General features: G+C 43.8%; 1 long non-coding RNA gene across 1 annotated transcript in view; it reads right to left on the bottom strand.

Annotated features, from left to right (window-relative positions):
• Positions 1-26125, bottom strand: part of LOC148125940 (uncharacterized) — a 30905-nt gene extending 4780 nt beyond the window's left edge. Inside the window, exon 1 of the long non-coding RNA XR_015743655.1 lies at positions 24908-26125. This is a non-coding gene — a long non-coding RNA (uncharacterized LOC148125940). The remainder of the gene's footprint in view (positions 1-24907) is intronic.
• Between the last annotated feature and the right edge of the window lie 616 nt (positions 26126-26741).

Below are 26741 nucleotides of genomic sequence, written 5' to 3'. Positions count from 1 at the left end.
TTCCTCCTTCAGGCCTTGATAATTTTCCAGCTTCTCAGGCTGCTTCATGATGTTGCTGTCACTTGGCTCTGCTGTATCCATGACCACCGTTGCCTTCTGTTCTTGTCAACTATCATGTCTGGTTGATTAGCCAGTACCTGCACGTCCTTCTGGATTTGAAAGTCCCACGAGATCTTTAAGTCTTCATAATTAGTGGTCTCCATAATTCTGTGGAATCTGCTATCTGAACTTCAAAGGATGTAGTACACATATGCTTATACAAAATGCCAGGTACTTGATTGTGGAGCTCAGTGTATGCTGTTTCTGCCTACACCTTACATCCTGCCTAACACAGTAGACCCCTGCATCTATGGACCTGGGGCTAAGTGCCTGTTTTGGTGCTGTTACAACCAGTGTTTCAGTGCTCTTTAGTTCAGCCTTTTCCAGCCCCTAGTACAATTTTCCAATGTCTGCCACCTCAGCTGTCTGTCAATGGTATACCCCATGCACCATCTTGTCTTGCCACGGCAGTTCCTTTGCTTGATCTTCCTCGTCCGCTGCTGCCTCAAGCATTCTCTCCACAACACAACTTTAGGTGCCATCATAGCTATCTATTCCTGGATGTTCTGGGTTTCATCAAGCACAATAGCTTTGATACCCCACCTTCCTCTCTTTCCAGATGGTACAGTTTCTGGATGTTAGGCGGAAACCTCCATATATTGTGAGGTGGTTCTGGGTCTTCACATTGGTGGTTTCTATGTCCTTCATTGGCTGTGGTAGCTGATAATGGGCACACAGGTTGATGGTGTGGATCTTGTTCTTCCCATTGAGCAGGGTAGCTAATGACTGGAAGGATGAATAGAACAGAACAGAACAGAACAGAACAAACAGAAGAGAAGAGAAGAGAAATTCTTTATTGTCCAAGTGTGATTGGACACACAAGGAATTTGTCTTGGTGTAAATACTCAGTATGCATAAAAGATACATTTGTTAATCAAGAATCATAACGTACAACACTTAATAATAGTCATAGGGTACAATCAGCAATCAAATCATACTAGGAAACAGTCAATATAAATAGTAAGGATACAAGCAACAAAGTTACAGTCCTACAATCACAATCAATATGTGTTGTGTGGTTCTTGTTCTTCCATTAGATCTGACTCTTCAGGACCAGTCTGTTCCTTTGGTAGGCCTTTCACACGCTTTGTGACATTTGTTAGCCCTTGCTTCCTCACAGTAGTTCCCAATCAACCGTGAGATACCAAGGTACTTGGAGTCCTCAACTTACAATTTGTTTAGTGACTGTTTGAAATTACAACGGCATTGAAATGACCATTTTTCACACTTATGACCATTGTAGCATCCCCACAGTCGTGTTTGCATTCAAATGCTTGACAAGTGACTCACATTTATGACAGCTGCAATATCCCAGACTCATGTGATCCCCTTTTGCGACCTTCTGATAAAACAAAATCAATGGGGAAGACAGATTTACTTAACTACATTAACAACTGCAGTGATTCACTTGACAAATGTGGCAAAAAAAGTTGTAAGATAGGGCAAAACTCACTTAAATTTCTCAATGTAAATTTTGGGCTCAGTTGTGGTCATAAGTTAAGGACTACCTGTAGCTGATCTATCTCTACTATGTGGCCCCATTGGTACAGTACTTCCACCTCATCAATCTTAATTACCTGCCACAGCTGTTGGCAGGTGTGGCCTGAATCTTCTGCCTTTCCTCCTCAGCCTACTATCCCTAAGTGCCTTTTCAAGAGACAACTGGACTTTCTGGTTTTTCTTTGAGGATGTTTCTCCTCTCATCCAAGAAGCTTCTTTAGCTCTGACTGGATGGTAGGGAATAGAAGCATTGGAAGAAATATCCTTCTGGGTTCAGTTCCAAGTGGGGAAGACAGACTCTAGAAACATGGTGACTGCTTGGAAAGATGGTTTATTGATAAACAGGATCATATGCCTTGGGTGAAGAAAAAGGGAAGAGATGCTGAGAATCCCTGGGTTTTATACCCTCTGTTGGGATTTGCATTTGAGCTTGTATTCTGATTGGTTGTCAGACTGGGCCATGCAAGGGCAACTTGTAGGCTGTCCTAAGTCCCAGGCTTGGTTAAGCCTTGCTGGATGATAATGTAATGAAAGGGCTTTGGGCAATTCCTATTATGGCTCTACCTGGAGATCTTTGTTATGTAAAACAGGCTGGCCCAGGCCATTACTATTTTACATAACAAAGACCTTCTCCAGGTACAGTCATAATAGGAATTGCTCAAAGCAAAAGTGTGTGTTGGGGGGGGGGGGGTTGAGTTTCTGCCTCTCCGAGTTTCCTTGTAGGGGAAATATTCTGCCTTTTTGGTATATCCTAAAATATTTCATCTTCCTAGGAGAGGGGTGGGTTTTAACTTCCAACAGAAATTTCTCTAATCAGAGCAGAAGAAGCTTCTTGGATGAGAAGTGAAAAGCAGAAAGTTCAGTTGCCTCTTGGGAAAAAAACACCTTTGGGATAATTATGACGTGAATGACAAGTAGACCTTCAGCTACTAAAACGGCCCAAAACGATCTTTGGCCTGCAAACTTCCTGCCTATTTCTCTCAGTCGGAGCCTTCCAAACGTTTGTCGCTCTGTAAGGAATATGAACAGTCCCCAAATTTGATATATAAATAAAAATTGTGCGGGCCACCCTGGCGAAGGGCTTCTGAACCGATTCTGAGGAGCCAGATTCGGCCACAGGCCAAACGCCCCGCTTTCTCGTTTGCCGCGTCGTGCGAAGCGGCCAACACGCCAACTCGAAGAAGAAACGTGCGCATCCCGGGCAGCCGGAGACGCTCTTTCCGTCTCTATTTTTCCCTCATTTCAGCTGCTGCCTCGAAGGAACGGCTCTGTCAGCGGGCAACGAAACCCATCAGAGACGAGTCCGCTCGGCCACACGCCTACCCAACACCCGCCGAGGCGCCATTTCTGCTCGCTGTGGTTCAGGCGGGAAAACGAGGCGGTTCGCGCAGCTGTTGCTGGGTGAAATCTGCCGCCCCGGACCAATAGGATCCTCTCTAGGTGACGTCATGCGCCCCCAATGGCTGTCCTTGCAAACCTTCCAGCCAATCCCACAGGGGGAGGCAATTTCCCTCAGAGAGAGGCCCCGGGAAGGGGAAAGAGAAGTCGGGTAGAATTTCAAAAGGAGCCGCCATCGAGGGATGCCCTCTCCCACAACCGCCCTCAGCGCCTTTGTACCGCGGGCTTAGCCGTTGTTGTGTTTTTTTTAATTCCCCCGGGCTGGAGTCATAAATAAAGTCCCTGGCGAAAGAGAGGCCGCGCCGGGAAACGGTGGGGGAGGGCGTGCGCAAACGCTTGCAAATGGCGGCTCTGCCTTGGCAACGGCTCCCCCTCAGGGCTGCTCCCAGCAAGGGTCTCTGCCTCTGGTTGATTTCTCTTCTTTGGCCAGGGAAAGGATGGAGAAAAGGAAAAATCCATCAATAAGGATGAGTAAATTGATGGTTTACAACAGTTTGTCAACCTTGGCCCCTTGAAACTGTGGACTTCAATTCCCAGAATTCCACAGCCAGCACAGGGAATTCTGGGAGGTGAAGTCCAGCTATTTTCAGTTATCCCAGGTTGAGAAACTCTGGATTACAACAACAAACTACACTGTCCTTCAGAAGTATTAGATCCCTTCTGCCCTTTGTCAGAAATGGTGTAGGATCCCCCGCTTGGGGTGGGGGGGTTGGACTAGATGACCTATAAAGTCCCTTCCAACTCTGATTATCTGTTATTGTAAATCGAAGATAATCTTCAATCATCTATAAATTCTACAAAAATTTATAATAAAATAAGATTTTAATAATACAAAAGTATTAAATAAAATCCCTTTGAAATCTGGGAACTTCTTCCAGATAGGTGGACTTCAATTCCCAGAATTCTCAGCAATGGTAATGCTGGCTAGGGAACTCTGGGAGTTGAAGTCCATATATCTTATAGTTGCCAAGTTTGAGAAAAAATGTGCTTGATCTTATCCAAACCACTTCTCCTCCTCCCCCACCCCAAGCAAAAATGTAGTAAGCCTAATGAAGTTCCCTCAAGCCATTATTTGAACCATCATGGGTAGGAAGGAAGACATCTTTCTCTACCTCTCTTAATGGTTCTGCTCAGATAACCAACTATGTTTAGTATATTCCTGCATTCATCCATCATTCTTATCCCAATGTCTGAATTAACCTCTTTTCTGGATCCACACCATACGTGGCATCTAATAGGCCTTTTATCTTCCCCTCTCAAAGATGTTGTCAGCTGCCTTGATCCAGCAAGCCACAACTGTCAAGAATAAAGATATCAGAAAATTCTTAGATGGTATCTATCTATGTCTCTGAGAAGGGAACAGTACAACAGGTGGATGAATAAAACCTGATAAGAAGTAAGTGACATCCTTTTTTTGTTGTTGCATAAATCCATGTGCGCTACACGTACAATACAAATAAATATCCTGGATTTTTTTTAAAAAAAGATGTGTAAACTGAACCAATCATGATTGCCTTACTAAGACGAGTAGAGAAAACCCACTGCACTCCACTTGTGAGTAACAGGTGGTGTTATTTCGAGACAGGCCAGCAGATGGTGCTCTTGAATCACACACAGCGCACCCATCTCCTGAGTTCCTGGCAGCCAAAGGGAAGGTGTGAGCTTGGCAACTGTCTGGATGCTTGCCAGATCACTTGAAGCTTTGCTCCTGTGAAAGGCTCTCCTGGTCTCCAAGGGAAGGAGCTGCTGTTTTGTACACACGGGCTGCTTCTCTCCAACTCTTTGTAAGGCAGCCGTTGCTAGGTGGAGTATGGCAACAGCAGGATGACAGCCCCACAAGAGCAGCAGAAAACAAGCACCCTGGCATTGAACCCAGAAGCTGACAGTTGCATTCAAACAACCCATTTCCAAGATTTGCATGAGATAGAGAACCTTACATTATTTCAACAGGCTGGGTTCACATGACACACTAAGCCACCACAACCACCAAAGGAAGATAAGCCAAGCCTAGCATGTCGTGTGAACATGTCTCTTTAAGTCTTTTCCTGATGTGACTAAGTGTGTTGATCAAACACAGCCCCAAAGTCAGCCTGGAGCTCGGAGGTTTCGAATTGAACATCACTTTTGTTGTCAGCCAGATTTCACCAATCATTGTAGTCTGACTGAAGTATCTCCTCAGGCATCAGGCCAGTGCCTTTTGGAGTTTGCTCTAATATTATAATATAATTTTCTATATCTATAAAAGCAAAATACCGCTCATGCATCATCACAAAATCTCCAGAACTGTCAAGACTACAAACTTGAAATTTGCCCCGTATGTTCCTCTTGGCTTCTAGGTGCTCACTAAGAAAGGATTTTTTCCAAATGACCATCGGATCATTAGTATTTCCTATATTATTATTATTATTAACCCGTTCTGATGCTAAGGAGTTCTACTCCCACTCTCCACCTGAAAAGAAATCTCTTCCAAATGCAAAACACAAGCAAGGAGAGGAGTTTCCGTTTCAGTTTCACAGCAGCAAGAAGCTTTAGTACAGAAGAGTTGAGCTAAGCCACGCTCAGGCTCCTTGCTGTCTCCTTGCTCGCACAGCAAATACTGTTTCAGTTTCCAAACAGCCCTCCACTCTCTCACCCACTGACAGGACACTAGATAGATAAATACAGATGGATGCTGTAGGCAGAGGCTGATTTTTCCCCCCTTATTTTCCTCCCCCAAAACTAAGCCCGACCACACAGTTTCATAGCAAAGCACAGGTATCGAGCTAGTGTGCTAATATACTAGAGGTAGTCCTCAAACTACGACCACAATTAAGCCCAAAATTTATGTTGCTAAGTGAGAAACTTGTTAAGTGAGTTTTGTCCCATTTTACGACTTTTCTTGCCACGTTTGTTAAGTGAATTGCAGCAGTTTTTAAATAAGTAACATGGCTGTTAAGTGAAACTGGTTTCGCCATTGACTTGGCTTGTCGGAAGGTCGCAGAAGGGGATCACATGACCCTGGGACCCTGCAACCATCATAAATGTGAGTCAGTTGTCAAGCATCCGAATGTAAATCACGTGACCATGGGGATATTGCAACGGTCATAAGGGTTAACAAGTCACTTTTTTCGGTACTGTTTTGTAACTTCGGATGATCACTATGCAAATTGTGTAAGTCAAGGACCACCTGTAAAATATTATTAATAGAGAGGGAGGCGTCCTTGGAAGTTTTCAGATTTCATTAGAAGAAGCCAGCAAGGCTGAAATAAATACCTCCAACATGTGTTTGATTCAGGGCAACAAATTCTGACTCATCATCACACCGGCTGCTGTTTTAAAAGTTAACTATTTTTAAAATATTCAAATTAAAGGCATCGAAAGTTGTATCAGTGAAGGGCTACTTCAACTAAAACAGAGCAGCTGCCAAGGATAGGATAGGACTGGAATAGAAACAGAAACAAACATTGAAATAGAATAGGGCCGGCCTGGAGTGGAGTAGAGTATAATAGAATAGAACAATAGAATTAGAATAGAATAAAATAGATATTGGAATATAGAATAGAAATGAATAGAATAGATATTGGAATAGAGAATAGAATAGAAGTGAATAGAAAAGAATGGAATGCAATAGAATAGAAATAGAATTAGAATAGAAATAGAAATAGAATAGAAATAGAATAGACAGAACAGAACAGAATAGAATAGAATAAAATAGAGAATATGGGAATAGAATAGAATGGAATGGAATTAGAATGGAATGGAATTAGAATGGAATGGAATTAGAATGGAATGGAATTAGAATGGAATGGAATGGAATTAGAATAGAATGGAATTAGAATAGAATAGAATAGAATAGAATAGAATAGAACAGAACAGAATAGGAGGTCCCCAATCCCAGCATTATGGACTGGCACCAGGCTGCAGCATGCCAGCAACTGGGCTGCCCAAACAAGGAAAGCCCCAAGATTCAGGCAGCACACAACGCCCCCTCGCCCCCCCTGGTCTGTGGAAATATCTCTTTCTCCGCGGAACCGGTCCCTGGTGCCCCAAAGGTTGGGGGCTGCTCTGGAACGGACTACAGGGGGCTTCTAGCCCAACCCACTGCCTAGTAGTCCGGCCCTCACTAGGAAGGTGTGCTTGTCGGCCAGCTTAAATAATTCAGTAAGCACTGTGCAGCCGCAGTGTGGCAGAAGCCTCCCCGCAAGGCCCGAGATGATTGCTGAATCCTGAGTGTGGCAGATCATCAGTTTCCCCAGCAACAAAACTGCAGGGAACATGAAACGCACCGATAATCCAGAATCCTCGCCCCCAAAATATAGTAGGGCAATGTAACATTTTGTTAGCATGACATTCCCACCAGGTGGCAGCACAGAGCCAACTTCAACATGGCCCGGGCTTGGATCATAGAGTGCAAAAATTGGGGAAAGCCCTTTATGGGACAGGTGGTCCTCCCGTTCGTTTAGTGACCGTTGTTCAGAGTTACGGCGATGCTAAAAAAAATGACTCAGGGCTGTTTTCCACACTTACGACAGTTGAAGCACGGTCATTTGTTTAAAATTCAGGCGCTTGGCATCTGACTCACATTTACGACGGTTGCGGTGTTCTGAGGTCATGTGATCAGCTTCTGTGACCGTTGGACAAAGTCACTGAGGGAGCCGGATTCACTTAACAACCGTGTTACTAACTTAACCGCTACAGTGATTCACGTAACGATGGTGGCAAGAACAATTCGTAAAACGGGACAAAACTCACGTAAACTCACTGTCTCGCTTAGCAACATAAATTTTGGACTCAACTGTGGTCATAAGTCAAGGAATACCTGTAGTTCGTTTTTTTTTCTCCCTTTTTAACACAAAAGCCAGCTTTTTCTTCTTCCACATTTCTGGCCTTGTGGCTGAGCCCTCTTCTTCTCCCCCCCAAAAAACAGAATTCCTCTGGAAAAAAAAAAAAACCCACCAAGTGCTGTGGATGTGCCCCTAGCCTCCCTTGCAAGAAGAAAATACTAGGTCAAAAGTTCAAATACCAGTTCTGCCCATGCCTGTATCTGTCTGGGTTGCTGGGAGGATCAAATAAAAACAAGCCCAGGATCAACTTCCCTTCGCAGTGCAATTCGTGTGTTTTTTCTCTCCCCCTTTAGTACCACTTAGGCCACACCTGGAATGCTGCATCCAGTTTTGTTTGCTATCATATAAAAAAGATGTTGAGACTCTGGAAAGAGAGCAGAGGGGAGCAACCAGGATGATGAGGGCACTGGAGGCTCTAACACCTATGAAGAGCAGAGGCTACAATTGGGTATGTCCAGTTTAATGAAGGGAAGGACTAGGGGTGACATGATAGCATCTTCCAATATTTGAGGGGCTGCCCAGAAGAAGGAGGAGAAGGAGAAGGAGAAGGAGAAGGAGGAGAAGGGGAAGAGGAAGAGGAAGAGGAAGAGGAAGAAGAAGAAGAAGAAGAAGAAGAAGAAGAAGAAGAAGAAGAAGAAGAAGAAGAAGAAGAAGAAGAAGAAGAAGAAGAAGTCGTCCACTTATTTTCCAAAGCATTTGAAGGCAGGACAAGAAGCAACGGATGGAAACGCATCCAGGAGAGAAGCAACCTGGGAACTAAGGAGAAGCAGGAAGTGAAGACAATTAATCAGAGGAACAGCTTGCCTCCAGAAGTTCTAAATGCTCCGACACTGCAAGTTTTTAAGAAGAGACTGGACAGCCATTTGTCTGAAATGGTTTAGGGTCTCCTCCTTGAGCAGGGGTTGGACTAGAAGACCTCCAAGGTCCCTCTCTGTGATTCTGTTTCCCAAGTATTTCATTCTGCCCCGAACCTCCTTCAGCCATGAAGCGGAAGAGGAATGATCTCCTGGCAGGAAATCTCCCCTGGTGCAGGGAAGCGGGGGACACACACAGAAGGCTCCAGATTCCCCCACCCCCAATGCAAAGAAAGGCTGAATAGCAGCCGCCTTCTCTGGGGAGGGAACCGCTAAGGGGTGCAGATGGATTTATTACAGGGGGGCAGGGCAAATGGCCAACAAAGCCTCCCCCCCACCTCCCAGGCCTTCGCAAATGGCAGGGCCTCCCCCTCCTCCCTTCTTCCCCCCTGGTTTTATAGGGCATCTGTGTCCTTTGAAGGCTGGCAAGAAACAGAGGCAGTAAAATGTCACCATCTGGGCCATCCAAGGCCCCAGAAAGGCAGCCTTTGTTCCTGCCTGGGCTGCACAAAAGACCCCCGTTTTGGGGGAGCTCTGCACCCCGCTAAATTCTAGAGGCTTTGTTCTCCTTGGTTTGACTCCACACATTAGGCACGATAGGAAGAATGTGCGTGATGCTCCAACAGCAAGGAAGGAGAAACAGCTTTCCCAGAATTCTGTCCTGCCAAAGTTTTAAACCAGGGGTCTCCAACCTTGGCCACTTTAAGCCTGGCGGACTTCAACTCCCAGAATCCCCAGGCAGCTTTGCTAGCTGGGGATTCTGGGAGTTGAAGTCCGCCAGGCTTAAAGTGGCCAAGGTTGAGACCCCTGGTTTTATTTTTTTATTTTTTTAAATAAATTTTTATTGGTTTTTAAAAACAAACATAAACAAACAAAACATAAAAACATCAAGCTATCTTCCATATGTGTACATACAGTGTGCCGGTTGGTTTACAAATTGTTTTGTGCTTCCATTTTGTAGTCTTCAATTACAATTACATTGCATATAATCTCGTATTTTCAGTCAAAAATTAAATACCTTAGTATCATTATTAATCAATCATTTGACTATACTTTTAATCATTCATGTTTTACAAGATAACCATAGTTTATTTAGTTTGTTTTATAACACTTCATATTATCATCCCAAATCTATCCTAAAATCATTTTGTAGATATAATAAGAAAGAAATACATCTTTATATGTTTATTATTTTCTAAGAGTCTACATATTTCATTACTGTATTTTATTGTCTAAGAATTGATAGAATAGATCCCAAATTTTATAAAATTGTTTATCCTCTTGTTCTCTAATTTCAAATGCCAATCTACTCATTTCAGCACATTCCAATATTTTCTTAATGATTTCCTCCTGTGATGGTATTTTCTCATTTTTCCAGTTTTTATCAAATACAATCCTAGCCGCTGTTAATACATTTACAATCAGGTATTTCAAGTCTTTACTATATATTTCAGGTAAAATTCCCAATAAAAATATCTCTGGTTTCAAGTCTATATGTTTTTTTGTTATTTTCCCAACTACATGTGGATTTTAGTCCAGTATTTTTTAGCATCCGCACAAGTCCTCCACATATGGTAATATGAGCCGGGTGTCTGATGACATTTCCAAAATTTTTCAGATTTATTCTTGAACATTCTTGCTATTCTTGTCGGGGGAAATGCCACCTGTAAAACATCTTATACAAATTTTCTTTATATGCTGTTGACATTGTCATTTTATAATTTTGAGACCACAATTTTTGCCATTTCTCTAAATCGATCCCATATCCAAAATTCTTCCCCCAAGCAATCATAGTTTCTTTAACTTGTTCTTCTTCTAGTTTAATTTCTAATAAATATCCATACAGTTTTTTAATCACCTTTTCATCAGTACCTGTCAAAATCTTATCTAAATCAGTCAGTTTATCATAGAAACCTTCCATTTTAGAATCTTTATCATACCTTCAATGTATTTGCGCATATGAAAACCAATTCATCTTTATACCTTGTTCCTCTAGTTTTTGTATAGATTTGAGTTCACCCTTTTCATTCAATATTTCACCATATCTAACTGTTTGTTCCTTTTTGTATATTATAGGATAAGAAAATGCTTCAATAGTCGATAGCCAGACTGGAATTTTCAAATAACCTTGTCTTTTAATCTTCTCCCAGTTTAACCACAGAGACTCCTGTATATAATGTCTTCTAAAATACCCCTGTGTTTTAGTTCCTTCATACTATAAAAAAGCATGCCACCCCAACAACAAATCATGTCCTTCTAATGTCAACAATCTAGTATTTCTTAATGTTATCCATTCCTTAACCCACATCAGATTTGTAGCTTGATAGTACAACTCCCAATTAGGCAAGCCAAATCCTCCTCTAATTCTAGCATCTTGCAAAAGTTTTAACTTTATTCTCGCTTTCTTACCTTGCCATATATATTTCAACACAATTTTATTTAAATCTTCAAAGTAATCTTTTCCGAGCCTAATTGGAATTGTTTGAAACAAATATAAAATTCTGGGTAATATATTCATCTTGATTGTTGAAATTCTCCCTATTAGTGACAGTTGTAAATTTTCCCATTTCGCCAGATCTAGCGCTATCTGCTGTTTAAGTTTGATATAATTATTTTCTTTTAGTGTACTACATCTTGCTGTCAAATATATCCCCAAGTACTTGATCTTATTCGTGACCTGAATTTTCAATAGGTCTGCCAGTTCTTCCTTTTGTCTTAATAGCATATTCTTTGTCAAGATCTTTGTCTTATCTTTATTTATTTTCAAACCAGCCACCTTTCCATATGTCTCTATCTTTTCTATCAATTTTGGTGCTGTTTCTAGAGGGTCTTCTAAGATGAAAACCAGATCATCCATAAGATGAAAACCAGATCATCCATAAATGCTTGCAGCTTAAATTCTTCCTTTTTGATTTTCATTCCTTTTATATTCTTTTCATCTCTAATATTTCTGTTTAGCACTTCCAAAGTTAAAACAAACAACAAAGGTGATAGTGGGCACCCTTGTCTTGTTCCTTTTCTTATATTGATAGAGTCTGTCAGTTCTCCCTCTATCATTACCTTTGCCGTTTGCTTATGATATATAGCTTCTATTGCTTGAATAAATTTTCTAGCAAAACCCATCCGTTCCAACAGTAATAACATGAATCACCAATTCACATTATCAAATGCCTTCTGTGCATCTAGAAATATCAGAGCCATTTGTTTTTCAGGATGTGCCTCGTAGTATTCCAAGGTGTCCAAGATTACTCTCATCTTTAATTTGTCTCTTTGGCAGAAATCCATTTTGATCAGGATAAATAAAATTATTTAGATATTTTTTAAGTCTTTCTGCCAATATTGAAGCAAAGATTTTATAATCTGCATTTAGTAGAGAAATAGGTCTATAGTTCTTAATTTGTAATGGGTCGGCCTTCTCTTTTGGAATAAGTGTAATATAGGCTTCTGACCATGATTTAGGTATCTTCTTCTTTAACATAACTTCATTCATAACTTCTAGCAATGGAAGATTCAACAATTCTTGTAATGTTTTGTAAAATTCTGCCGGAAGTCCATCTGGGCCTGGTGCCTTTCCATTATTTTGCTTCTTGAGTGCTTCAGTTAACTCCATCATCTAACATTGTTTCAATTTCTTTAGGTATCTGAGGTAAATTAGCATTCTGTAAGTAGTGTTTAATTCTTTCCTCATCAATATTCTCTTGCATATATAATTTCCCATAGAAGTCTCGAATGATTTCCTTCTTCTCTTTACTACCATATCAAACTTGGCCTTGGTCATCTATTAATTGCAATATTTTCCTTGATTCTTTCTCCTTTCTCAGTTTATATGCTAACCATCTACCTGGTTTGTTTGCGTCTTCAAAGTAATTCTGTTTAGCACCTCTGATTTTCTGTGCTAATTCTTCTTTTTCTATTTGACCCATTTTATGTTTAACTATATCCATTTTTAGCTTGATGTCCTTTTTCTGTGGCATTTTCTGTAGCTCTTTTTCAAGTCTTTTATACTCATCCTCTAATGCCTTAGAGGCTAATCTTTTCATAGTATTCCTTTTCCTTGTATAGTCTATTATCAAGCCTCTAACATATGCCTTCATTGTATCCCATACGTTCTGAATTGATGTATCTTCTTTTTTGTTTTCTCTAAAGAAAAAAGTCAATTCTTTCTCCATCCACTCTGTGAAGTCTTCTTCCTTTAAAAGAGCATTATTTAATGTCCATCTAGATCTTTTTTTTTGTCCTTTCCATTTAATTGTCATTGGATTGTGATCTGCCCAAGTACCCTTGTTTCAATATTTATTTCTTGAATATTAGTTATTAATTCTGTTGACATCCATATCATATCTATTCTGGACCATGATAAGTGTCTATTTGAATAGAAGGTGTATTGTTTAGTTTTAGCATTTCTTTCTCTCCATGTATCTTTTAAGTTTATTTCATCTACCATTTTTAAAAAAGATTTAGGGAGAGTCTTTCTGTTTTGCTTTATTGTTTTCTGTGCTGTATAGTCCAATTTATTGTCTACAATTCCATTAAAATCTCCCATCATAACTATATTAGCATAGTCCAGTTCAATTATTCTCATATGTAATTTTTTGTAGAATTCTTCTTGTTTGTCATTCGGAGCACAGATTGCAATCAGGAGTGTTTTCGTATTATTGTCCATGATTTCCACCATTAGTATTCTTCCATCATCATCAGTATAGATCAGTTTTGCTGGGATGGTCTCTTTCATATATAAAACCACTCCTCTTTTCTTACATTGGGTCAAGGAAGTAAATATTTTCCCTAGTTTTGGCTGTATCAACAATTGTTCATATTGTTTTTTAATATGTACTTCTTGTAGACAAATTATATCAAATTTTAATTTCTCTAATTTATGAAAGGTTTTCCTTAACAGCTGAGTTAAGTCCATTTATATTAATTGTAATCAGTTTTTTTCTTCCATGGTTATATTTTGTAATTAGGTTTAGCAGCTCTCATAGATCTTAGTTCACGTTGTTCTTTGGCTTCCACATTTCCACCTACTGCACCTTCTTCTTTTTCAATCACCATTTGGCAGTCCTCTTGGAATTCAATTAGTGAGATCTCTTTTTCTGCCTCTTCCTCTTTCCCTCCAAAAAATTCTGTATAAAATAATGCCGCTTTCTCAATTGAGTCAATTCTGTATCTCTGTTCTTGCCATGTGAACATTAAACCTTCTGGAATCAGCCATCTATAATTCACCTCTTTTTTAAGTAGCATTTTAGTCAGGAATCGGTATTCTCTTCTCATCTCTCTCACTCTTCTGGGTATTTGTTTCAAGACCACAATCTCCTTGTCTTTATATTTCAATGTTTTCTCTTTTGCCCCTTGCAATATTTGCGTTTTAATGGCTTTCTTTGTAAATCTAATGTGAACTTCTCTTGGTAAGCTATTTCTCATCGCGTATCTTGTGAAAACTCGATAAACCTCATCTATTCCATCCATCATCTTCTCTTGAGTCATTTCCAAAGCTTCAGCCAGTATTTCTATCAGACCCCTGTTTTTAGACAGCAACTCCTAGGATGCCTGGTGGCCCTAGGCAACAAAGCTTGGAATTCTGGGCGGTGTAGTCCAGGGCATCCGGAGAGAAACCAGGCAGGATGGTCCTCACTCTGCGACATAAGGGGAGGGTCAGGTTTGCAGAACGAAGGCACCTTTCCAGCACCACCTGGGCAGACTTTGCAGGAGGGAAAGGGGGCCGGGTGTCCAAGGAAGCCTTATAATAATTGCCCTGGGATTGTTCAGGTGTGCAACACGAATGAGGTCACCTGTCTTCTCCAAAGAGTCAAAGAATATCTCAGCCCGAAGTCTGTGTGATATTCCGCAGCGGTTTTTTTATTCTTTCCAAGCGGAGAGAAAAAGTTTTGGAATTTTTTTAAAAAAAGGTGGAGATAAAGGGAGGGAAGGAGGAAGGCAGGAAGGAAAAGGGAGGGAGAGCAAGAAAAGGAAGAAAAGAAGGGAGGGAAGGAGGAGAAGGAAGGAAGGAAGGGAAGGAAGGAAGAAAGGAAGGGAAAAAGAAGAGAAGATAGGAATGGAAAGAAAGAAAGGGGAGGAAGGAAGGTAGGAAAAAAGGGAAGAGGGAGGGAGGGAGGAAGGGAAAGAAAAGAGAGAGAAGGGGAAGGAAGGAAGGAAGAAAAAGAAAAAGAAGGGAAGATAGGAATGGAAAGGAAGAAAAGGGAGGAAAAGAAAAGGGAAGAGGGAGGGAGGAAGGAAAGAATGGAAAGAAGGCGAGAAGGAGGGAGGAGGAAAGAAGGAAAAAAGAAGGGAAGAGGAAAGAAAGAATGGAAAGGAAGGAAGGAAGGAAAAGGAAAAAGGAAAGGGAGGGAAGGAGAGAGAGAGAGAATTCTGCTCCATCCTTCAACAAGGGACTGTAAGGTCGTCTGGGACCAGATCTGTGGCATTGGGAGAAGCCAGCGAAAGAAAACCTGGCTTCAGAAGCGAGTTGGATCTCATCAGGTGCTACAGAAAAGAGAAAAGGCCATACCTTTTTCCCCCTCCAACGCATCCCCCGCCCCCCAGGAACAGCCATGGAGCAGCAGCCAAGACTGAGCCCCCTGACCCAGAGCACGCTCTCCCCTGAAAGGCTGGGGAAACTCCCCCAGTTCTCCTTGGACAGGTTTCAAATACAGCGGCACCAAGGTGGTTTTATTTTTATTTTATTTTTTGGCAGGCCTCGCTTGAGTCTCTGCCCTGGGTCCGAGACTCAACCCAAAGTTGCCACGATTTTAAAAAGATGTTGAGACTCTAGATACAGGGAGGTCTTCCAACCGGACAGCTTTACGGCTTGTGGACTTCCAGAATTCCTCCTCCGGTCATGTTAGCTCAGGAATTCTGGGAAGTTGAAAAAAATCCACAAGTCTGAAACTTGCCATGTTTGAAAACCCTTGCTCTGGAAAGACTCTAAAAGAGCAACAAAGATAATGGAAGGGCTGGAAGTTAAGCGTACGAAGAAGAACGGTTGCTGGAATTGAGTATGTCTCGTTTAATGAAAAGAAGGACATGACCGCAGCCTTCCAATATCTCAGGGGCTGCCCCAAAGAAGAGGAAGGGGTCAAGCTATTCTCCAAAGCACCTGAAGGCAGGATAAGAAGCAACGGATGGAAACTAATCCAGGACAGAAGCAACCTGGAATTAAGGGGAAACTTCCTGACAGTTAGAATGATTAATCAGATAGATACAGATACAGATTAACAGAGTTGGAAGGGACCTTGTAGGTCATCTAGTCCAACCCGCCACCCAAGCAGGAGGCCCTAACACCATTTCGGACAGAGGGCAGCCCAGTCTCTTCTTGAAAGCCTCCAGGGATGAAGCTCCCACAACTTCATCCCTCCTTATCACCAATCTCCCTCCCACTTGTGACTGTATGATTGTAACTTTGTTGCTTGTATCCTTACGATTTATATGGACTGTTTCCTAGTATGATTTGATTGCTTACTGTACCCTATGACTATTATTAAGTGTTGTAACTGATGATTCTTGACTCTTTGACGAATTTATCTTTTCTTTTATGTACACGGGGAGTCTTTGCACCAAGACAAATTCCTTGTGTGCCTAACCACACTTGGCGAATAAAGAATTCTATTCTATTCTATTCTATTCTATTCTATTTCTATTTCTATTTCTATTTCTATTTTATTCTTCATCCAATATCTATTCTGTTCTGTTCTATTCTGTTCTGTTCTGTTCTATTCTATTCTGTTCTATTTCTATTCTATTCTTCATCCAATATTTATTCTATTCTATTCTTCATCCAATATTCTATTCTATTCTATTCTATTCTATTTCTATTCTATTCTTCATCCAATATTTATTCTATTCTATTTCTATTCTATTTCCATTCCATTTCCATTCCATTTCCATTCCAATTCTATTCTATTCTATTCTATTCTATTCTATTCTATTCTATTCTATTCTATTCTGAAGGCAACTTCTGTTCCATGGGTTGATTGTTCTCGCTATCAGAAAATGTTCTCCTTATTTCCAGGCTGGATCTCAGTGGAGCCCCTTCTCCCCAGAAGTTGTGGGGCTCCACCGATGGACGTACGCAGGAAAAGACCGAGCAGCCATTTGTCTGGTAGGGGACTCTAGGCTCTCCCACGTGACCAGGGGCCCGGACTAGAAGACCTCCAAGGTCCCTTCCCGTTAAAGGATCCCAGCAAGGCCAGGCCTCTCTCCCTTCCGTCCTGCCCCCAGCCGTGCTGGGCCCGAGGCAGCGAGAGCGTTGCCCGGTGCACGGAGAAAGGAATCTGCTAGCGAGTTGGCTGTGTATCTGGCGGGAAGGAATCTTGGCTTGCAAAGCGGGGGGAGCTGCGGCGGCCAAACAACACCCCCGTCCCCCGTCCTCTTGAACAACAAACGACCGGCTGGCTCCACTTCACTGAAGGATAAAGAACGGGAAAAAAATCCAAGACCTGCTTTGCTACCTCTTGGCAGGTTATTGGTATGGGGTTCCCAGCCTCCATTCCCACAAGCCCCTTTATTCCACTTGGATCCTAAACCGGGGGGGGGGGGGTCCCCAAACTTGGCTACTTTTAAGATTTGTGGACTTCCAACTCCCAGAATTCCCCAGCCAGCCGGCCGTGTCTGTTCCTTTTTTTCTCTTAACCTCCTAAAGTGGAGAGAGAGATTGCAGAGGAAGGGATCGCAAGAGAGCAAGCTCTGCTGGCTGGGGAGGATTCTGGGAGTTGAAGTCCACAAGTCTTAAAAAGCGGCCAAGTTTGGAGACCTCTGTCCTAAACTAACCAGCTGCCCCGGGTCCACAGGTTCCCCTCAACAAGGTTTATGTTTACTTGGAGGTGGGTGGACTTCAATTCCCAGAATCCCCCACCCAGCTATTGCCCCAAGTCATCCGTTGGCTGCTGGGCCACTTCCTGTCATTTGCCAGGGTGATTATTATTAATTTTTTGTTGCATTTTCCCGGATTATTTTTTGTTTTTGTTGTTTTTTTAAGGGGGCATTCTCCAGGATGCTGATGATGATGATTTAATCTTTAGTGAGATTCACTGCCTTTGGGGCTGGTTTGTATCTCAACGGCTCTAGTCCTCACCAAGGACCTGGGAACTCTTCAGGCGTTCAAGCTGTTGCAAGCAGGGTAGTTTTTTGTAGAATCAGGGTATTCAAGTCTGATAAATTCAGGATTTCCAAATAACGAGGCAGCCCTTTAGGTATTGCTATTATTATTATTATTGTTGTTGCTGTTGTTGTTGTTGTTGTTGTTGTTGTTGTTGCATTTCCCAGGACTATTGTTTGGTTTTGCATTTTCCAGTTTTGTTTTGTTTTCGCATTTTCCAGGTCTTCTTCTTCTTCTTCCTCTTCTTCCTCTTCTTCTTCTTCTTCTTGCATTTCCCAGGACTATTGTTTGGTTTTGCATTTTCCAGTTTTGTTTTCGCATTTTCCAGGTCTATTTTATTATTATTATTATTATTATTATTATTATTATTATTATTATTATTATTATTATTATTATTATTATTTTGCATGTTTTGGCATCTTACACACTCCTAGAGTTTCCCGGTGGTGCCCCATCCAAACGCGCCCCCACCCAACGGAACAAAAGGCGTTGCTCGGCATGTCCGACGACTCTGGAGGTTGGGACCCCTATCCAACACCTGCCAGCCTATTCCCGCGCCTCCCCCCACCTTGGCAGGTGTTGGGAGGAACGAACGCCTGCAAAAGCGGCGGCCAGCCCGACACGGCTCGCCTTCCGACGGTTGCACAGCGAGGTGGCCGGAAAAGCAGGGAACAGCCGGCGGGGTCGCCTGCTTTGCAAGCCCCGAGAGCCGGGAGGGGAGGGGTGTGTGTGGATGCATGGGGAGGGGAGGGGAGGGGGGGGCCGTGCAATCCGGACCCCGGCCCGGGAAGGCTTCTGCTCTCCCGCGGGCGCCCGGTTGGCGAGCCTGCCCGGGAGACGGGCTCGTCTGCAGAGGCGGCTGCCTCTCCCCCTCCCTCCGCGATCCAAAGGCCGCTCCTCATTCCGGAGCTTGCCCAGCCCTTCCCCCCACCCCCGGTTCCTGCGGGGGGAGGGGGAGAGGCTGAGTCCCGCCAGGCCGTCCTCCGGCCAGAGGATTGCCATAAAAGGTCCGGCCGAAGCAGCAGCGGCGCCGGCGGCGGGCGGAGACTCTCCGGAGGGAGGGGAGGCCGGAGGCGGACGCGCCATGGGGGCAGGCAGGGGGATGGTGGGGAGGGGGAGGGCTGCGTGTGAGGAGCTTCATCCCTGGAAGCTTTCGAGAAGAGACTGGGCTGCCCTCTTGTCAGAAATGGTGTTAGGGTCTCCTGCTTGGGCAGGGGGTTGGACTAGATGACCTCCAAGGTCCCTTCCAACTCTGTTAATCTATATTCAGCGGAATAAAAAGTTGCCTTCGGAAGTTGTGGGAGCTTCATCCCTGGAAGCTTTCAAGAAGAGACTGGAGTGCCCTCTGTCAGAAAAGGCGAAGGGCAGGGGCTCCTGCTTGGGTAGCGGGGTTAGACTAGATGACCTGCAAGGTCCCTTCCAACTCTGTTATTCTATGTTCAGTGGAACGACTTGCCTTCAGGAGTTGTGGGAGCTTTCAAGAAGAGAGTGGACTGTGCCATCTGTCAGAAATGGTGTTAGGGCCTCCTGCTTGGGCGGAGGGTTGGACTAGATGACCTACAAGGTCCCTTCCAACTCTGTTATTCTATATTCAATGGAACGAACTTGCCTTCCGGAGTTGTGGGAGCTTCATCCCTGGAAGCTTTCAAGAAAAGAAGAGGCTGGACTGCCCTCTGTCAGAAATGGCCTAGGCAGGGTCTCCTGCTTGGGTAGTGGGGTTAGACTAGATGACCTGCAAGGTCCTTTCCAACTCTGTGAGTCCTCTGTAACTCCCCTCCCTGGAGGCCAGTGCTGCTGGAGGAGGATGCCAGCCCCGGGCAAAAGCTATGCTAAAGCCAAAGGATACCCAAAGAGAGCAGAGGGGTTGCCCCTGTGCTCCATATCCCATCATCCCCTTCCTGGAGGCCAATGCTGTTGGAGGAGGATGTGCCCACCCAGCAAAGGCTACGCAGCTAAAAGCCAAAGGACAGCCGGGTTCCAATGAAGGAGAATATTTGAAGCTCAGGGTTGAAATGAGGGGTCTTTGGTGCTCTCTGACCTTGTGGTTTTCTTGCAGACGTTTCATGACCCAACTAGGTAACATCACCAGTGGTGGAAGAGAGTGGGGTGTGCAGGGGGGGAGGAGGAGGAGGAGGAGGAGGAGGAGGAGGAAGAAGAGGAGGAGGAGGAGGAGCAGAAAAAATGGTGGGGTCCTTGGTGCTCTCTGAGCTTGATGGTTTTCTTGCGGATGTTTCATTACCCAACTAGGTAATACCATCAGTGCTAGAAGGGAGTTGGTTTGCGGGGTGGGGTGGGGGGGAGGAAGAGGAGGAGCAGGAGTACAACAACTAGGGAGTTGTTTTGACAAGGGACTCCTCCAAGTTCTCTGAACTGGATTGCTTTCTTGAAGACTTACTTCCGTTACCCAAGCTACCCACTAGCCTTGACAACGTTCCCTAGTTTGGTTATCGAAAACGTCTGCAAGAAAACCACCCAGCTCAGAGGAGCACCAAATATACACCCAGGTTGCACGCCGGTGGAGCGGTTTCAAGACGATGCGCATTTATGACTTTCCGGTGGGCGCAAACCACCTCCGGGATGAAGTTTGCAACCCCTCTCCACCTTTCAACTCTCTGCCTGTACCGCCAATCGATTCTCCAGCCCACCCGGGCCGATCCCAAAGCCCTGTTGATCAGACCTGTTGAGAATTGGATGGGAGACCACAGGGAGAGGAAAGGTCCGGCGCCTAGATTCCAAACGGCATAGCAAACAACCAGAGACACTCTTGCCCCCCAAAATAATTTGTTGATTGGTTGATTGGATTTATATTGCTGCTTATTCACCTATGGTGACAATATAATAATGATAATGATAATGATAATAATAATAATAATAATAATAATAATAATAATAATAATAATAATAATAATATTTCTGCTGCTTCTGAGGTTGTTCAGCTTCCAGTAGCCCTGCAGGCCTATACCCTGGTTGCTCACCTATGGGACCCGTGAACTGTAGCCCACTTGTCGACAGATGCCCAGGTTCCCCAGCACCCGACGCGGACCTTGTTAACGATTGAGACGGTATAGGCTTCGTTCGGTTGTGTTTCACCATGATTCATTGTATGGGTTGTTGGGTGCACTCAGTTCTGTTCCTCGGCCTAGACCTCTCTGACATGGTTGGATCTGCTGGTAGTTTGCAATACCTCTCCGAAGCGGAGAGATTAAAAAATTGGTGGATTTTCAGCTTCATTGGAGCAGTTAAGCCCCCGCCGCCAAGCCAAGGCGGCATCTGCCTGTAGCAAAGAACTGGTGGGATCATCAGCCTGAGAAAGTGGTCGGAAACGAGCATGCAAAACGACTGTGGGGACTTCCGAATACAGACTGACAAAGCTTTGGAACACAACACCCCGGATATCACGATTGTGGAGAAGAAAAAAGCGTGGATCGTTGAAATTGCCATACCTGGTGACAGCAGAATCGATGAGAAACAACTTGAAAAAGTCACCAGATATCAGGACTTGAGAATCGAACTGCAGAGACTCCGGGATAAACCAGTGCAGGTGGTTCCAGGGGTACTGGGCACACTGGGTGCTGCTGTGCCTAAAGACCTAGGCAAGCACTTAAAAACAATTGGTGCTGACAAGATCACCCTTGGTCAGCTGCAGAAGGCCACCTTACTGGGACCTGCTCGCATAATCCGCCGATACATCACGCAGTCCTAAACGCTTGGGAAGTGTTCGACTAGTGATTTGTGATACGAAACCCAGCATAGTCATCTCGTTTGCTGTGTTCCCTGTCTTTTTTGTGTATTATTATTATTATTATTATTATTATTATTATTATTATTATTATTATTATTATTATTATTATTATTATTATTAATGGGCAGCATTGTGAAATAACCCCAGAGTTGAGCATCAGTGTAAGATTCAATCTTTCAGCCTAGCCTGGTGTGTTTTGGACAGGAGACCACCAGGAAATCTCAGTTAGCCTGGTTGTTGGTTAAAAAAAGAATTTTCTAGAAGGGTTGGGAAGATTATTTTGCATTAGTCAGGTCTCTCTTTTGTGCCAGGGGGACAATTCCCCAGATTTTTTAGTGCACAACGATACTATATCTCTATATCTCTGTCTCTGTCTGTCTATCTATATCTATCTATCTATCTATCTATCTATCTATCTATCTATCTATCTATCTATCTATCTATCTACCTACCTACCTACCTACCTACCTACCTATCTCTATCTCTATCTGTCTGTCTATCTATCTATCTATCTATCTATCTATCTATCTACCTACCTACCTACCTATCTCGTTGTGCACTATATATATATTATTACACCTCTCCATGTTTCCCCTTCCCGCTCCTTCGCTCTTTCCCAGCCGTTTCCACAGGGGGAAATCACTGAAAAGGAAAAAGTAGGTCAAATGCCAACATTTATTGGGTCAACCTGGTTTGATATGCTAGAGAAAGTGAGGCTGGGCGCATTTACAACCGCGCAGGCACCAGAACACATGCGTGCCGCTCGCTTCTTTGGCAAGCTCTTTGCAAGAAAAAAAAAAAAAGGACTTTTATTTTCAAGCGGGGAAATAAAAATTGCAAGAAGGGGAAGGAGTAAAAAATAGAAATGCCCCAGATTCGTTCCCTGGATGTTTTCACTCATTTGCAGCAGGTGAAACCCCAAAGCACCTGGAATGGGATTCAGTTTGTGCCAGCTGGCAAAGCTTTAGAAGAAGGGAGTCCCGACAATGGCTGCTGTAAGACAAAGCTGCCTGGGGAATTCTGGGAGTTGAAGTCCACCCGTCTTAAAGCAGCCAAGATTGGGCCCACCTCCTGCTGCAAAAACGCAAAAGGATTCAGCGCGAACAGAAGGAGCAATTCCAGAAGTCATCCGGAGTCATCTTTGCCCTCCGCTTCTTGGCGTGCAAGGACAACCCAGGCGTCTTCACACGTGCTCTCAAAACGGAGCAGCGCCTGAGTCGAAGCAGCCAGGCCTCCTTGTAAGAAGGTCGGGAGCTTTTGAGACAAACCCGGTTTGCAGAACCGGAACGAACAAGGACGGGCGATCCGGGACCAAGATGGAAAGTGCCCCTTGCAAACTTGGGGTCCTGCGGATCGCGGTGAAGGTGGCATTTTGGCCTGTGGTGACACATTTTTAAAAAATAAATAAATTATGTACTGCATTGCTTACGCCCGGCTTCCTTCAGTAAACCTCCAGATAAGGCAGAACTCGAGCTCGTAGCAAGGCTGGGCCAGCTGCCTTATATCTCATAAGAAGTTGACTTGTAGACTTGTAGCTGATAAGAAGTTGGGTTTTGGTTTTTGAATTCTGTTGGCCTGCGCCCCACATTTTTTTTCTGTGCAACGGATTCCAAAACTATTGAACTGTTGTCCAGTTTAACCAGTGATTAAGACATCCGGCTAGAAACTGGGAGGCCTTGTGTTCTAGTCCTGATTTAGCCAGCTGGGTGACTTTGAGCCAATCACCAGGAGACAGGGAGTTCTAGTCCCGCCTTAGGCATGAAAGACAGCTGGGTGAGCTTGGGCCAATCACCAGGAGATGGTGAGTTCTAGTCCCGCCTTAGGCAGGAAAGCCATCTGGGTGACTTCGAACCTGTCTCTCTCAGCCCAACCCACCTCGCAGGGTTGCTGTTGTGGAGAAACAGAAGTACTAAGGTATGCTGGGTACTTTCTCCACCTTGCATTATTTGTAAAAACACAGGTGGCCCTCGCCTTACGACCGCAACTGCGACCAAGATTTCCGCGAAAAAGGTGATATTTTGCCCCATTGGATGACCGTTCTGGCCACGGCCGTTGAGCGAACCCGCGCAGTTGCTAAATGAGGAACCCGGCCATTCAGTGAATCCGGCTTCCCCGTTGACTTCGATTGTCACAAAAGCAACCCGTCACAAATAAGAATCGGTGTTCCCATTTCCATTGGCGGGGGGGGGGAATGCCGCAACGGTTATAAGTGCGAAAAACGGTCCTAAGTCGCTTTTTTTTTTTTCCCCCAGCGCCCGTTGTCACTCTTGAGCGGTCACTACACAAACTGCTGTAAGTCGAGGACGAGCTGTAATAAAACTCAGGGTATCAATAAAGAAAACCCAGGTGTGCAAGCCAACCTCCGGAAGGAGGTCGTTTCTTGCACCCTGGACCTTTAATTCCCTTCCCGGATGCCTTGGGCAGCCCAATCCTCAATTATCTCCTTCCTTCTCGACTTGCAGCCCTGCTGCAAACAATACGGGGGGGCAGCCCCCATTTCTTAAGCCGGATTCCCCCTCCCTTTCTACGCCTCGGAGGGCGCCAGGCTCCTCCTAACAGCCTTGCCCTAGAGGCCCACCCGCGTGTGTAGTTTTCCATTACACCATCTTGGCTTCTTTTGTCTCCGTCGTGCAGCAATGGAGTTGATGCCCTCGCTCTCGTGTCCCACATTGTTGCCTCCCCCGCCCGCATGCCTTGCAAAATCCCCGTCCCCTAACAACGCGAGGGACACGACTCTGGGATGCCTATTTTTTTTTTACCATCCCACCCACCCCTTGGAAAGAGCTGCAAATATCTTGAAAATCCAAACTGGGGGGAAACGCCAAATCAAATCGAGGATTTTCGATTCTTTCCTGGATGCAGGAAAATCCCCACAGACAAGTGAGAAGGGATGGAGAGAGGGAGGGAAGAAGAGGTGGTAAAAAAAAAAAACTTCCTTGTTTGTTTGTTTTTTTGTTTGTTTTTTTGAGATTTCCACCCAAAATTCACTTTCTCTCAAATCAGAGAAGCGAACGATGCAGGAATTACCGGCTTGATTTGAGCCGGTTTTCCAAGATCTCTCTTTCCATTTCTCCGGTTAAAACTGTTACCGGATCCTAGCCATCTAAAGAACTCGCTGCCTTCCTTTTAATTCCAATCCTGGCTTTCTGGAAGTTTTTTCCCCTCTTGTTCAGGTGGACCCTTATATTTTTACAAGACCTGACTGCGTCAGGTTTTTTGCGAAATTCTTAATTGGGGTGACTGGTTTTCCTAAAGGAAGTGTCAGTCTCATCCTCTTCTCCCTTCACCTTCGAAATACAAAACAACTGATTTTTTTAATGCAATTCTTTCTGTTCTGCGAGAATTATTATCATTTTTTGGTCTAAGAAGGGGTTTTTGCAGCAAGCCAATTTTTCTTAACCTTGCTTAGGAAAACACAACCATCCCAGAATTTTTTTTTTGTACTGCCTTTCAAAACACTCCAGCCATCAAATGGCGGCATTCACACAATATCCTTGTTTTGATGCTAGAAATCCCCCGTTTTCCGGACTGTCCCATAACGGGAACCCCAAAACTGACCTGCCTGCTCTGCTTTTGCACAGCAGGCCGAAGCGGAGAGATTAAAAAAAAAAGTTGGTGGATTTTCACAAATGTTCAGAGCTGTGACCCACAATACGATCAGCAGATTAATTTGATGACTGCTACGAAGAGGTAGACGTTTCCTTAAACAAACATCATTTGGTGGGAAAGAGGAAGTGAACAGGAAACGAAGATTAAAGATAAATAAAAATAAAGAAGACAGTTGTATTAGTCTATGTGGCCAAAAAAAAACCCCAACAGATGAAGTTTACTCCATCAAATAAATGCACAATCAACCATTCATAACTCAAGAAAACATATTACTAAACTTTTCCTAAAGTTATTTGGAAAAAGTGCATCAGATTCTTTGATTTAAAGGGAGGAAACAGAGTCACATTTTCCTACCATTAAGTTTTGGGGTTTTTTTTACTAAGGTTTTAAAGAAAAGATTGGACAACCGTTTGTCTGGAATGGGATAGGATCTTCTGCTTGAGAAGGGGGTTGGACTAGATGACCTCCAAGGTCCCTTCCAACTCTACTATTCTGTTTAAGATGACAATCTGGAGGGAGTCTCTTCAGCCCAAATTGTGAAAGTTGATCTCAGAAAACGCTGAGGCTCAAAAACAACAAGCCCAAACAGGCTACGAAATTATTGCCAAAAGGTTTGGCCTCCGTCAGTCCATCAGACACATCGGGGGTTCTCTTCTCAAGAGTCACTCAATCCAAATCCCCCGAAAATAAGGCACTGTAATTCTCCAGAAGTTCTCCAAAAATGGAGTCCAACCCACATTTCTGCACTCTCTTAGGTTTGAATGTTTCAGCACCGTTGAGTCAGCCCTAAAGAAAACACTCGGCAAATAGGTTTTATGATCAGCCTGATAAAGTCTCAAAGATGTTACTTTCCGTTTCTTGGTTTGGGCGGAGGCAGCCTAGCCTTTCTCTCGTGGGGGGTGGGTGGGATTGAACCCACAAATTCTGCAGAATGCTGGGATGAAGATCAAAGGAAAAGTGGGTCATGCCAGACGGTGCAAAACTCAGCAGTATTAATGCCCAGCCAGAAGGGCCGATGGAGAAAAATATTTCGCATTTAGCAAAATATTTCGCATTTAACAACGGCCAAGTCTATACATAGCGAATTGCAAGCTTGTGGGACAGTCTTAAAAAAAAGAAAGAAAGAAAGAAAAACCCAGTTGTGCAAGACATTCTCCCCCACCCTCTCAATGTTGAATGAATGGGCCCAAATGCCTCCAGGCCTGCTGGAAGTTCAACAGGTGTAGAAAAAAACTCTTTTGACATACTTCTTTTCCACGCCAGGTAGAAAACGCTGGCTGTGCGCATTTCGTACAATTACAGGACGCCATTTCCTCTGCAAGCCACTTAAAGCCAAGATCGGTTTCTATTATTAATCAGGACTTAAAGGAAGCTCAGTTCAATGCAGGTGACATCACTGCAAGGTGAAAGCGGCGTTTTAAAGGGCAGCTTCGGTTTCTCCATTTTGGGTGTTAAAAAAAGAAGGATCGTTCGCGCGTTTTCCAGCTAACGAAAGCACAGCTCCTCGCCCTGATGTGTAATTTGTAAAAATTTCCCAGGTTGGGCAAAATTTTCGGCTAGATTTCCTTAGATCTGGGGATCTGCTGGGTGAAGGTTATATATTTTTAAGAGGCGCCTCTTTTCAG

The sequence above is a fragment of the Pseudonaja textilis genome, chromosome 4 (genome assembly GCF_049901715.1).
Source record: "Pseudonaja textilis isolate UNSWEBS1 chromosome 4, rPseTex1.2, whole genome shotgun sequence".
NCBI lineage: Eukaryota > Metazoa > Chordata > Lepidosauria > Squamata > Elapidae > Pseudonaja > Pseudonaja textilis.
The sequence above is the reverse complement of the archived record's forward strand: the minus strand, read 5'-3'. Positions and strand labels throughout refer to the sequence as shown.